Raw genomic sequence first — 14901 nt, 5'->3', positions numbered from 1 at the left:
GGAACATGACTACTTTCATATTATTAACACACCAGTGCTTCCAGATGGAGGCTTACTGGAACACAAGATGTACCACCTCATTGTCAGAGAGAGAGAGAGAGAGAGAGAGAGAGAGAGGGAGTATATCTGTTTAAGAATTTTTTTATATAAACAAAATTCTGTCGTGATTTACTCACCTTTGAGTTGTTCCAATTCTGTAAAAATTTATTTGTTTCTGATGAACACAGAGAAAGATATTTGGAAAAATGCTTATAACCAAACAGATCTCAACACCCATTGACTACAATGGTAGGAAAATGTGTTCTGATGAACACAAAAGAAGGCATTTTGAAGTATGTAGGACAGCAAAAAGGTCTGGGGCACTTTTGACTGCCATTGTTTTACTAGGGTGTTGAGATCTGTTTGGTTACAACCATTATTCCAAATATCTTTCACACATTTGGAACAACTCGACGTTGAGTAAATGATGACAGAATTTTAATTTCTGGCTGAAGTATCCCTTTAATAATTAGACGTTTTGATGCAATTTGAAATATTTCCCTTTTATTCCATTTGTGCACATTCCTCATAAGTTTCCCCACTGTGTAAGTCGTATCCGCTTTCTTTTAGCCTTTACCACTTTTAGCCACTATTCTCAACCCACCTTTACCATGTCCTCTGTCACTGGACGTGTTTTTATTTCTGTTGAGTGTGTACATGTGGGATTCTTTTGGGCTTTGCGTGTTGCGTAATGTTGCTGAGTGAACATGTTTCTTTTCTCGTGGGACATATCTAAAATGTCACTCACTCCTTTCAACGTTCCCTTCGGTGTCTCATCTGTATTCTTCAGTCTCTGACATTTACACTACATATCAGAGCCTTTAACCCACATCACATGGGATACACACAGAATGAAAGAGAGGGTGAGGACTGGAGAGAGAGAATCAGGTAAAAGAAAGCGCACAGTAGGAAGACATCAGAGAATAAAGAGCTTGCAGAAAGAACGGCAACAGGAGTAAAAGTACACAAAGGCTTAAAATATACAGCCTGCATGGTGCACCTTTGCCATATGAGACTTATGTGGGGAATCGTAAAGGATTTCTTTGAGCAAAGTTGCTCAGTGTACCATGCCGACCGATTGCCTATTCTTCCATTTGTGATAAATGTAAGCCTCTAAATGTTTCTACAACGGGCATCTTTTGAACAACCAATGGGACCCCACAGCCACGACAGCCTTCAGACACTTGTGTTTTTTTCTTTTTTAGACAAAACACCGCCATCATTAATGCAAAGTCTTGCCTGGGTTAGTGCATTGCCATTTCAATTTTGCATGTCAATGAGGATTTTAGACTGATCGCCTGGTCAGCGTTGTCAGCTGTGACCAAAGTCTTAGCTAAGATAACCAACCATTGATGCCGCACAGTTTGTTTTGGCGTGGACATGATATATCACAAAGCTCATATTGGCAACAATCGTAAGACGCTCTCTCTCTCTCTCTCTCTCTCTCTCTCTCTCTCTCTCTCTCTCTCTCTCTCTCTCTCTATCTCTATCTCACTCTCTCTCTCTTGGAGTCATCTATCTGAGCCCACTACAAACATCGAAACAAAAATAGCACAATTTATGCAGCGCCTTTATCTTGATAAAAATAAATAAAATAATGATGCAGCACCTAACCGAGCAAACATACAGTACCGGATAAAAAGTTTTGGGGGTGGTTTCTCATAGTGTCTGTGACCAGTCCTAGACTAGATTAAATGTTTGAGCTGTCTAATCCTGAAAACACTGATATCTTTAACACATAGTTCTATTGATTTGAAATGTAGATTCTGAACATACGTTGGTATCTTTGGAGACGGCCTTTATGATGTTAATGTTGTAACAGGTCTAAAGAACCTTCAAATTAATTATATCAAAAGCATGTTGTAGTACAGTCACACTTATACGGTATGAACTTGATGGGTTGAAACCCACAAGCTCTCATGATCAATGGTTGCTCTGTGTTGTTACGAGGAAGGTCAAAGCATCAGGCGGTTCTTATTATGCTGCTCTAAGATAGCGCAGTTTAAAGTCCCAAAGGTGATTGTGCATGCATATAAGAGACCAACACATATGGAGAGAGAGAAAGACATTAAATATGAGGAACTGGTGTAGTGAACACTGTAAAGAACTAAACATTTACCAGCTGTCTTTCCTTAAAATCAGACGTTCATTGAACACCTTACTGAAATACATTGCGCTATTGCTCATTTTAGCCAGTTAACTGCATCATATATGGATCATAACTTTTGTGGTTAAAGAATTTTAATGGGTGTGTGTTGTAACTGGGGGATATATACAAATATTTATTAGATTTAAAACGCTTTAAAAGTCAAAGTCAGGGACTTTATTAATTATAACTTAATTGTTAACAATGGCAAAATAATCATCTGGATGCTTACTAACTGTAACACAATGGAAAAGATAAGATAAAGCTCTTGCTTACATGAGAATTTAAAAGATGTTAAGAAACCTTTGTTAAAAACAACAAAAAATATAGAATATTTTGTTTATAAGAATTTTTTTATACTTATATTACTTTTCGCCTCATGTTTTATGAAGGAGTTTGTTTACATTTGTGCATTTGGCAGACATTATGAGTTTGGTAGAATCCAAACCTACACTGTAAAAAACAACTAGTAAGATCAATTGTGTTATTTTCAGTCAAATTTATTTAAAAACTGCGTGCAAAACCTTGACACCAAAAATTAAGTACAATTTACTTTTAAAAAACTGTGTGCAAAACTTAACTGTGCGTAAATAAAGACAAACAAATTCAGTAAATCCTAAAGTTGTTTACAGTGCATGACATTGCTATGGAATTTGCAGATGGCAGTCAACTTTAGCCTTACTTCTTTAATCTCATACAAATCCTGTATATTAAAGGGGTCATATGGCGTGAATACATGTTGCCCATGCATGTATTAGACACGTGAAATTATAAAAACTAAAGTGTCTGAACAAAATATCATTCTATCTCATCCAGACCTGCCTGAAATGCCTTGTGTCTCCCACAAATCTACATCAGTTTGTGGTATGATTTGACTAAGACATCCCAAATATATGCGCAAGTAAGGTGGGCATACCTGTCAATACAATTGCTTTGTAACCTAATGTTTCAAATATGGTAAGAGGCGTTACATTTCCGTCACATCCATGCAGTATTCGACCAATCACTAAGCACTGGTTGAATGGCCAATCATAGCACACCTCGCGTTTTAGAGCGATGAGCTTTGTTAAAAAATCCACGCGTATCAGAGAGGCGGGTTAGAGAGGAGATACAAACATGCACGGTATATGGAAAATACAGCGTTTTTTAACCTTAAACCGTGTATACACATTGCATTACATCTAAAACAAACGATAATATTCGTTTTAGCCGTGTCATATGACCCCTTTAAAACAACTCAGTTGTCTGTTTTTTGTTTATTTCCCTTGGGAAGAAAGAAAAGGAAACAAGAGAGGGATTCAGTAAACGGTTTCAGTAAATCTCTTGTGGACAAAATTATTTACTTGTGTGTATATAGGACTAGAAGTTACTGGCTTTTGTATCCCTAATAAAATTATCACTCATTTTCTAGCACCTTGAAGATCTTACCATATGCTAAAATACCTACTGTACAGTGCTCAGATGTATTTGTCTGTGAGAACTTTGAAAGCTTTATTACTGTAGCATTACTCGTCATGATCACACCTGTGTTGTGAATGTAATTCTTCCCCTAAGTCAGAGAGCTGTCTGAACACCAGTCCCACCTGCTCCACTTCAACACCTCTTCCTGCTGGTCTCTATTAAAAGTGATCGTATATACTCCGCCCAGACAGTGCAAAGCTTGATCGACAGAGAAACAAAGGAACCCTAAAGCAAAAGTTGTTGGACTTGACATGCCTTAGAAAATGCTCTCTTGCTCTCTTTTTCCTTCAATCTGTGCATAGCTTGAGCGTATCATGAATAATGCATTAATCAATGCATTGTCCCTGCATGTTGCTACTCAGGGTTAAATTACAGAATGCTACTTTGAGGGCTATTATTCTGAGGGAAGGTTAAGAATCAGCTACAGGATGTGAAGGGAAAGTCTGGCACAACTGTTGATGATGTATCAAAAGTCTGAGCCAGTCCAAAAAATCATGTCATGTTTTTTTTCAACCTTGTGTCATTTAAAACCTGCATGTGACTTTTTCTTCTGTGGAACACAAAATAATATATTTTGAGAAATATCTCTGTGGTTTTGTGTCCATATAATAGAAGTCAATGGGGGCCAATACTGTTTGGTTACAAATGTTTGTCAAAATGTCTTATTTTGTGTTCTGTTCATACAGAAGTCATACAGGTTTGGACCAACATGAAGCTGTGTAAAAGATTTTTGGTGAACTTTCCCTTTAAGAACCAAATGTTCTCAAATTCAGATCATCCTCTTTTGTCACACAGCCTCTAACCATTGAAATTCTCTAGCTTGGCATCTCTGTGAAATGTATCCCCTCCTGTCATCAACACATTATTAAAAAGCATCTGTTTATTCAATGTTTTTGCAATGTTTATACGTTCGGATTCTTCCTGTGATTACAATCAACTTATATATAAATTAAGATTTTTGTTGAACATTTTTATTTATTTTTCAGCTGTTTCTGTCATGCATTGTGTTGGAATACACCTATAATTATGTCAAACATAAAATGAATTGGTAGTATAGATAAAAATATTCAAACTAACAATAACAGTCATCTGACAGTAATTGTTAAGACATGCTGACGTCACAGCTCCTTCTCTTTCCAGGCCCCTCCTACTTCCTTGTCTCTCAACATGGGATCAGCGCTGTGCTCACCAATCTTCATGAATTCATTCACTCTGGGTAAAGAATGAGTGTTTATCATGTCTCACGAAGATGCTTGTTCAGTATAACCAGAGAGACACGCTAAAAGAGAGAAAACATCCCGTCTGCGATCAATCTATTCACAATATCCTCCAGACTTTGAGTTGTGTGCCAACACACATACTGGTAAAATAAATGGTGTATAAAATATACTTGAAATACTTGTAAACCACCTTTTACCAACCAGAGGTTTCATTTTAGTCTAAGCTGTGAGTCCTCCTGACAGCATCTTGGACCCCTGTGGTATTTCAGTGGTTTGTTGGGTGGAGCTGCATTTATAATTGAGGAAGTTTTAATCGGTACGAGATTCTCTCGTCGGATTCTATCGGTATCTGTGTTGTGTGTTCTGCTGTGTCTGCTTCACATGCTGTTGTGAATGTGTGTGCGAGAGGATGTTTGCTTGTTTATGAATACGATGACAACTTGCTCATCGCTGTGGCTGCGAGATTCCAAAATGCTTGTGCTTACGGAGCGGGCCTCTCATTTACAACTCACACAGGCGATTATGGGTATTCATTATACATGAGTGCGTGTTTGTGTTATAGAACATGATTGGTTGCGTTAGATCATGCTAGGAAAAGTTCCTTATAATTAGTCTGACCGAGTCCTCAGGATGAGGGAACGTTACATAAGCACATATATATATATATATATATACATTGAACACAATGCTTACGGGGTTTATCTAAAACAGAGATGATGAGTGCAACACGTCCTTATATAATTTTCTGTATCATCACCAAAATTGAAAAAAAAAACGTTAAAAACATGGACACACCGCCTTTAAAAGTTATTTCTCACAATAGCATAATTCAGCATATTAGCACATACTGCGTAGGATCCTTGTCATCATTGCTATATGTGTTATTTAGGGATGGTGTCTCATCTGGCATCTTATCCACCTTCAGACAACTAAAAACCAGCTTAGACCAGCCTAAACTAATCCGGTGTTTTCTGCATGAAAAGGAAACCCAGCAAACTGGTTCTGAATTGAATGAGGGAAGATGTGCATATCTGTTTCTGTTTTGTTTGTTGCTGTACTCCGTATGCATCTGACAGCGAAGTAGATATGTGTTGATATCTCAGGTGATGTTTACAGCAGACAGTCGTAGACACACTCCACCTGAAATGGGGCACTTTAATGGAGCCTATTTCACATCTGCCACAGAGCCATTCATCACACATCAGCGGGGAATAACACGGCGAAGAGACCCTCTCTCTTCCTCTCGCTCGCTCTTTATTGCTCGTCAACTCTAGTCTCCTTCTGTTTCTAGTACAAGTTAAAATTGGAATGCAGAAAGAGTTTGATCGCTATGACAATGAGAATATTGAACTCATGCCTCATTCAGTTTCAGTCCAAGTAAATTTGCCTCACTCGGTTTTACTTGCCGAAGTGTTTTCACTCTTTGCACTCTTTTTTCATATACAAGTGTCCTTAAGCCGCGCTTTATAAAATTGCTCAGAGGGTTAAGATGAGAGAAACAGGTTCAGGTAGTGTTCAGCATAGGCATTTACTCTTTTGTCGTCTTTAATTAACGCTCTTTTGGCGTATGGTTAATGAGGAATGGTTCTAATCAGTCGGCCTGTGAAAATGACAAAAGAAATTGAATTGAATTTGCTCACTTTATAATTTAAGCTCTCTTGTCCTCTAATTGCTAAGTGAATTCTGTGGTTTCAAGACGAGTACAGTCAAAATGACTATATGGGTATCAAAAGTGTTGAACGTTTAAAATAAGACTCTTCTATATATTGCCTTTAAAAATCCATAAAGATATAGACATAATACTTTATATGATGACTTTGATGACTTATAGTTACCTTAATTTTGCACTGTGTTTTAGAATTAATAGAAATGTCAATTAATGGAAATTAGTCGAATTAATGGATAGTGCCATGGCAACATTGTCCATTTTTCCAACATATTGAAAATACTTAATGTTTTAAGATGTTTTGTCAAAGCCATTTTAGGATCTTGTATGCATCTTGTTTACTTGAATGTTTATGTTGTTACGAATGTTTATGTTAAATTCTAGCATCTTTTATCCTTTCACCACTTCATGCATTTGATTTTTAACCTTGGAAATCACAAAGGATTTTAAATATCGATTTCTTAACATAAAAAATCCTTAACATTCACGATTACTTTAAATAATAGAAATGACAGATTTCCAGTTCTCGTTTTTTATGCGATTTCAAGGACGTCATTTTGGTTTTTCCTAATTGACTTATTGACCAGAGGCTTATTATGTAAAAGAAAATGTGAATGCTTCCCACAGCTCACTACACCATTAACATGAGTCGAATCAATACCCTTTAGCTCTGTCTCTATTATACAGAATAATTCTCCAGACAGTAGCTGTGTAAATAAAGCTGACATAAAAACATCCAGTGATACTTGACCTTATACAGCAATTACACAACATCATCTAAAAAGTTCTGTTGTGACGCTAATGATTTTCATCTTAAAGACAATTTTTCTTTGTGACAGCCTAACCTTATAGTAATATAATGACCCTTTGCTTTTCATTTTTAGATATCGTATTTTATATTATTTAAGTGTCTAATACATGTCACATTAAAAACTGTGTTAGTCAATTATGTTAATCTGAGCACTGAATTCAGCTACGATGCAGTCAAAGATGCACTCCGGTTATCCTTAAATTTCCCTTCAGAATTCTTGTGTTTTTTTCGGTTTCTCCTGCTGTGGGTTCTATTATGCAGTTGCGCTTGACTGCGGACTGAGCTGTGATTGTCTCTATGGGGTGCTGCTAGCCACGCGAAAACAGATATTAATCCAGCATAGAGCTGTTGGGATAAATTCAACACACCTGAACCGAAGAGCAGAAAGAGGAAAGAGAATATTTAACTAAGATCCCGAGTGAGATTAATGCATCTTTAATATTATTATTCCTCCTCTGCCTGTTTGATTAGGCTAAATGATTATTAAAACAAATAGATTTTTACAAGGTCTGATACGTACTGTATGGCTGAGTTGAAAAACAAATTCATTTCATTTTCTCGCTATGAAACGTGTCTGCATATTTACCACACTTCATAGAAGTGAGTTTGTAAATGGAAAATTGCTGTCGTCATTATTCTTGTTAATCAGAAAATAATATTTTGACAAATATTTTGATTTATGATGCATTTTTCAACACCTGCACATAAATCAATAAAGCATCTTTTGTGTGAGAGAGAATGATGGTGAGTCATTACCACAGATGTTTAAAGAAACACAATGCATGTGAAAGTGTGCCTGTCTTTGTTATTTTTTGAACCTATAACCCTTTTCAATTGCGCCTTTTTCTCTCTCTCCGTAGACCAAACAGCTTAAGACAAAAGGACCATATGTGTACAGAGTGTGTGTTGCGGGCTACTATTTTGAAAAGTGATTACATAAATGTTGTTATGCGAAATGTCCTTATTTTGTGATTGTAATGTATTGAAACTGTAAAAAAGCAATAAACTTTGACCATCTCCACATTCATTATGAGCTGGTCATCATTGTGCCAGCTCCTCTCTCTTTCGTCTCTGTCTTTTCCGTCTCTAAGATAAAACACACAAAAGTCCAGAAGAGATAGGGAAAGAGCTGTCCTGAATATTTATGACTATTGATATTCTTTAAACTTCTCCAAACTCTGAGCACACTCTGATCTATTTTGCAGACCTAAAGTTTTTGTGTTAAAGGGATGTGTGCATGAACTGTATTAAACTTAACCTTATGTCACATTAAAAACAGTTCAACCAAATATTTTGAATCTGTCACCATTTACTCATCCTTAAGTTGTTTCAAACCTGTACATTTCTTTGTTCTGTTGAAGACAGAGAACGATATTAGGAAGAATGTGAGCAATTTTATTTATCTGTTGAACACAAAATGAGATATTTATAAGAATTAAGGAAAGCAAACTACCCTTTGACTACCCTTTTAATTATTCTTTGTTACAAAAAAGTGTTGCTTTAAGGTCATATAGGGCTATCATTTTCTACAGGTAAGTTTGTGTGTAAAGATATTTATATAACAGGATTTGTTTGAATGTTAAACTTGTATCCAAATCCATGTGTACTTGTTGAAAATCAAGAACTGGTCCACTCTTTGAACCCTGTGAATGCTTTTCACTAGATGTCGGAAGCCTGCTGCCGAGATTCACTTTCATTCTGACGTAGAAGCATCAGTGAGGTCAAACACGGATGTTGGGTAATGGGGCCTGACTTGAGTTAGTGTTCCAAATGTCCCTGGATGTGTTCAGTGAGGTTTGGTCTGGGCTTTGTAAAGGACAGTTAGGTTTTTCCACACTCTTTGTGCCGAGAGACATTATCCTAGCTAGAACAGAAAAGGTTTGTTGTTGTGATCACATGACTCGAATAACCAAACATCCAAGTTAGGAGCAAGAAATAGCAGATCAACAAGATCAAATTATGTAAATAACAGTGTAAATTATATTTATGTAATTGTTATAAACTATTATGCAAAATACACACTTTGAATAACATGCAATAGTTATGTATGTTTTACCCATGCCTTAGGTCTCTTGGAGACATAAAACATTTTAATCTTTATTTGTCACAAAGATTATTGTCTTTAGTCTTATTTAGAAAATCATCCATTACAGAGAGAACCGAGCCTTATTAGATTTAGCATATCCTTTACTAGTATGCAATCTTTCCCTTGAGGATTGTGTGTCTTAACACAGCCTTGTGCATGTGTGAAAACATTTTTAATCAGCGAGGCCCGGTGGGCAATGTGTTTCTTTTGATTTGTCAATCTCTTCAAATTAGATCAGTTTGTTTTATTTATGATGAATTTCAAACAAGCCAATTTGACCATCATGACACATAAGAAGAGCCTCTAGGCCAGTCGGTTGTCTGGGTTAGTTACCACACAGACAAGACAGAGATTTTGACAGACGGTTAATGCTGACATGGTGGACCATATAATGAGAGTGACCTCTAAGATAGCCACCTGTTCTGAGCACAGACCGTCTGCTACTTTCTAGGGGAAACGTGTGTGACAGACTTGCAAATTGGGAGTGATGCCCCGCCTAAAGGGAAAGTGGACTGATACCAGAGGCGTGGTTGGCATCTTTCAATGTTCTTCATACGTCTGAAGGTCTCAGTTGAGACATTCGGCTATATTGATCTATATATATGTTTAATGTTTCATATTGCTGGAGGCAAAGTGATTCTCTCAGCTGGTTTATAGACGTTACAAGGGCGATCGCACAATTCATTTATTCTAGAAAGCATTTGATTGAACGAGTGAATATTTTTTCTGAAAGATTAAACTTTTAAAGGTCTAGTCTAGTGAATAAAATTTTAACGGCATCACGTTTTCGCTTCTTTGCCGAAGGAGATTGTATTTCGGAAACACGCCCTGTAGAGCAGTTTGTCCATTTATGGCTTCTGTAGAAACAACATGGCGGATTCCATGTAAGGGGACCCGCGACGTGTGTAGATAGAAATAGTTTGTTCTAAGGTAATAAAAACATAACGCTTCATTATGTAAGATCTATATACACCTCTGAAGACATAGCTATGCAGATTATGTTGCATTTCTGTCAATAGATCCTCCAATATATCCTTAAAATGCATACTTTATATCTGCTTAAAAGTGAATTGTGTCACTGCTTATGAGTCCTTTTACCATATAGATGGCTTAAGGGGCAACTAACATGAACTTCAAACCAAACCTCTTTTTTGATTTCTTGGGGTGTTTGATATGACATGCTGGATGTCTGTGTTTGTGTCTGTACATTGTCACGTACATACATTTATTTAATTGTTTGTCGTATTCGTGCTACGTTGCTTCTGACAGGGTTATGTTACATTAAGTTCATTTGTCTTCATTTTCCACTGAGTGCAGTGCTACATGTTCTCTGCATCCATCTCTCTACACTCCACTTTCATAAAACAGTCTCCAGTCTCTTTCTTGATTTTAATCTTTACGCACGCTGTCAGATGCTGAATTATATATAAATCGTTAAATAGAAACTAAACAGGGCGATATAAAGGTAGACCATGTCATGAAGGGGGATGGGTCGACTATGATCCTTTACGGTACACTATAACTCCTTTGGCCCACCTACATTGCAAAAACGTTAACGTGAATTTTAGGGACAACCCTCAGTTTTCACTCATCACTGAAAAGAGACGTATTGATAAACTGCACTTTTCTTTCTAGATAAACTCGAAAAAACTATCAACACTTCTCTCTGACTTTCTAATGAGTTATTGAACACAACATCATTAGGTCTTGATATTAATTTCTTCTGAAAATGAGAATTGATTTTTTTGTTTCGTTGTTCTGCTCAAAGTCTCTATGTGTATATATCTATGTTATTCTTATTTATAGTCTCTCTCTCTATCTCTCTCTCTATTTTTCCTCCCTCCATTTGTCTTTAAGGTTTTGGGGTGTCACTGTGACCAGCAACAAATCCAGCATATATCCTCTTTGTAGTGTGAAACACACGGTTTAGAGCACAATCCATCCTCATTTACAAAACACCCTGCGGGAGCTGCTCCAGTGTTTCTTTTTGGATTTGAAGTGCAACTATCTCACTGTTCTCCTGCTGTGGAGTGGAATGAAGCAATGCGATGTGTTTCTCTATGATCAAATAAATTCACTTCACTCAGCACAGTACCTCTTTGGCACAGTGGTTTTACAGCACAAATCCAGGTCGTATCTTATTAACAACCACTTACAATTAATTTGACCTGAGTGCTAATGGCAGCGCCACACGAATTTACAGTAAATTCTGTCACTTTCATTTTGAGTTTTACAAACATGTTATGTTTCGTGTTAATTTGGCTCATTATGTGTTGCACTTAACTGTTTAAACTCGCCACTATTTGCTCGACACAATTAACGCCCCACAATTACAGTTTATGGAAAACATGACATCATTCTTTGTCAATTTCCTTGAGAAAACATGAAATTCACACGTTCCTTCTGAACTACAGTATCCAGTAGTACCAGCTGAGCATTCACATAGACGTTGCATCACAAATTCTCATAAAGTTACACTTTGATCAGTTGTATTGTTGACAGTTATTGTTAGTGATGATTCTGGAAAGGCTCTCCTTCTAGCCTAAATGAATTACATTTATCACATCACTGCACATCTGAATGAAGTGGCAAGCTCTCAAACTTTGTTGAGGTGCAAACGATGTCGTGTACATCACCTGAAATGTCAGCTCTTATTGAAAATAAGTAATTTTCATTGCTTTGTTTCACAAGAGGAAGAGGTCAAATGATGCTCGATAAATTGCATCACAAAATGCACGATGCACAAAATGTCTTGTATTAATGTGCCTCACTTGTATGTGTGTGTGTGTGCTAGAGTGTGTGTTAGCTTTAGTTTGAGTGATTGAAGCCCACACACCATTACTCTAAGAGGTGAGAGCAAAGAGCCGTGCACCTCCGGTCTGACTCATATGCCACTTCTCATTAAACCTAAAGACACACACACACTCACAAAACAGTTAGCTGTGGATTTGTAACACATTCGTTTTGCAGCAAAGCCATTATATCATCGTTTTGTTCAATGGCAAAGACGTACAGTATGTGGAATAGAAAAGGATCATGACGAGTGTCAGAGTCAAAAGGTCAAAGGGGGAAGATGTTGTTGTATTTTCCCTTTCTTGAATAACTACCTCATATACATTTGAATCATAATTATTATGAGTCCTTTTAGAATGTGGAAAAATAATGAACATTCTTTCATCATTTATTCACCCTCATGTCATTCCAAACCTGTTTGGCTTTCTTTCTTCTTTAGAAAACAAAAGAAGATATTTTGAATAATGATGATAACCAAATAACATTCTCCTCCATTGACTTCCATGGATGCATGCGTGGGTGAGGCATGCTAGAGCACGTCTTCGTACATGTGTTGCAGAAGCTTTTGATGCTATTTGAGGGTTGTCAGCTGTCAGATGATGCTTTGAGGTTTGGTAGTTCCCTGCCCTGATTACATCAGTTATCACCTCCACACATCACCAAATGTCTTTGAAAATCTCTTTTCAGCACTTCCCCATGTGTGACTGTCCATGTGTGTTGGAGTGAATGGAAGAGATATATAAAGAGAAACAGGAGACACCATCCTTTCCATCAATAGGGTGCTGGTCCTGGTGCAATATGGCTGTCAGGAACCATAGCGCATGTTTAAATTAAAAAATAATATCTGCATTGACCCCTAAATCCGGAACATCTAATGTTCCAGAGGGAACACGAACATATTCACACTAAGTTGAGTTTTAAAATTGACCATTAATTTTTATTTTTATATATAGATATATATTTATATATAAAATTCTGACATGTGCGTCAAAAATACCTTGTGAATAGCAGAAATGTACAGACTCAATTTACTTAGTTAATTACTTTAAGACCACAGTGTGAAATAGTTTGTTAAAACAATCCAATATCAAAGGAAAAATGACTATTTTACAAGATGTCGTATTATTTTGTAGGATGTGAATCAAGACAAAAATATACAATTATTACTTAAAAAACAAGAATAAAACTTTACTACTAACGTAACGTTGATGGGAAGAAGTAGATCTTACTACAAACCCTTAAACACTAACAGTGGTTTATTATAGTAAAACATGTAATGAAGATGTTTTTTGGCATATTGATTGCCAAATGTATAACCATCGCTTTATCAGAAAACATGTTAAAACAATAGTTGGAGGGATATATCTTTCACAAAAGAAGATATTTTGAATGGTGCTGAACAAACTATCCTGTACCCATTCACTTTTTATGTATGGACACAAAACCAATGCAGTTCGGCTACAAACATTCTTCAGATTATTTTCTTTTGTGTTCTGCAGAAGAAAGAAACACAGGTTTGAAATGACAAGAGGGTGAGTAATTGATGAGGGAATTATCATTTTTGGGTGAACGATCCCTTTAATGTCCGTAAGGGAACTACACATAAATTAGATAGTACAAAAGCTTATTAATAACACAGCCTTGTGAAATAGTTAGAAATTGCTATGAGATTAATAAATTGGATTTTAAAAACGTGAGATTCCTATGTATTCTGACAAATTATAAAACATGACTTTCTTTGGTTTGCCGCTCAAGACATTGAAACGTTGGTAGTTATGAAAGAGACCCACGGATCCCCCAGCTATACCGAAAGTGATGGATTACATACTGAATATATTACTTTTCACTTTATGATAGATTGTTCTCTTCTGTGTTTTATGACAGCTCTGACTCCCCATGATTGCTGAATGTGACTGGAAGCTGATTGGTTGTGCTAAAAATGGCGACAGTATAATCTCTGATTGGTGCACTCAAGACATAAAACGCATTTGTTCAGAGGGTTGTGTTCGTCGGGAGACTTTCCATGTCAAAGATCATGGCAGGATTTGTGTTACGCTGAGTTCACAGGCTTATTATGTTTAAATGATTCAAGCAAGACCCATCTGCCATTTGAAGCACATAGGCATGACAGGGTCTCCCCCTTCTCCCGGTCTCCACATTTCTCATATCTTCACATGCCAGATTTCCATTAAACTTTCTTTCTGAAATGCACACACATTTTGGGCATAAATGACTTTATTTGATGAGGGCTTTGTCTCACCAGCATGTGCTGTCAGTTCAGTGACCTTCTTCCAGAAGTGTTCCTCCTGCATATTCATATGCACAGCGACATTAGCATCGCAGCTATGAAATATGTATGCCGTATGAAGCAGACCGCAATAGCTGCCCTTTCACATCCCGCGTCGCTGGGGAGGGAGGTTGAGGAGTCTTTCTTGAAAAGTTTTGAGGCTTTTTTGTATGGTTTTGTGTCAGAATCTTGTGGGGCGGCCAAATAGTTCCAGACTTTGTAATAGAAAAAGCGGGGGGAGAGGGAGGTTGGGCAGCTAAGGGCAGACTGCACTGTCTCTACGCCAGCTAGAACTTTTGGAGACTTTTGGACTGGATTTCAATTTAAACTAGATCTACCCAGAGGGATTCACAAACTGATATGAATCAGATTTGGGATCTGATTGCAATCTG

This window comes from Barbatula barbatula (genome assembly GCF_947034865.1).
Source record: "Barbatula barbatula genome assembly, chromosome: 15".
NCBI lineage: Eukaryota > Metazoa > Chordata > Actinopteri > Cypriniformes > Nemacheilidae > Barbatula > Barbatula barbatula.
The sequence above is the reverse complement of the archived record's forward strand: the minus strand, read 5'-3'. Positions refer to the sequence as shown.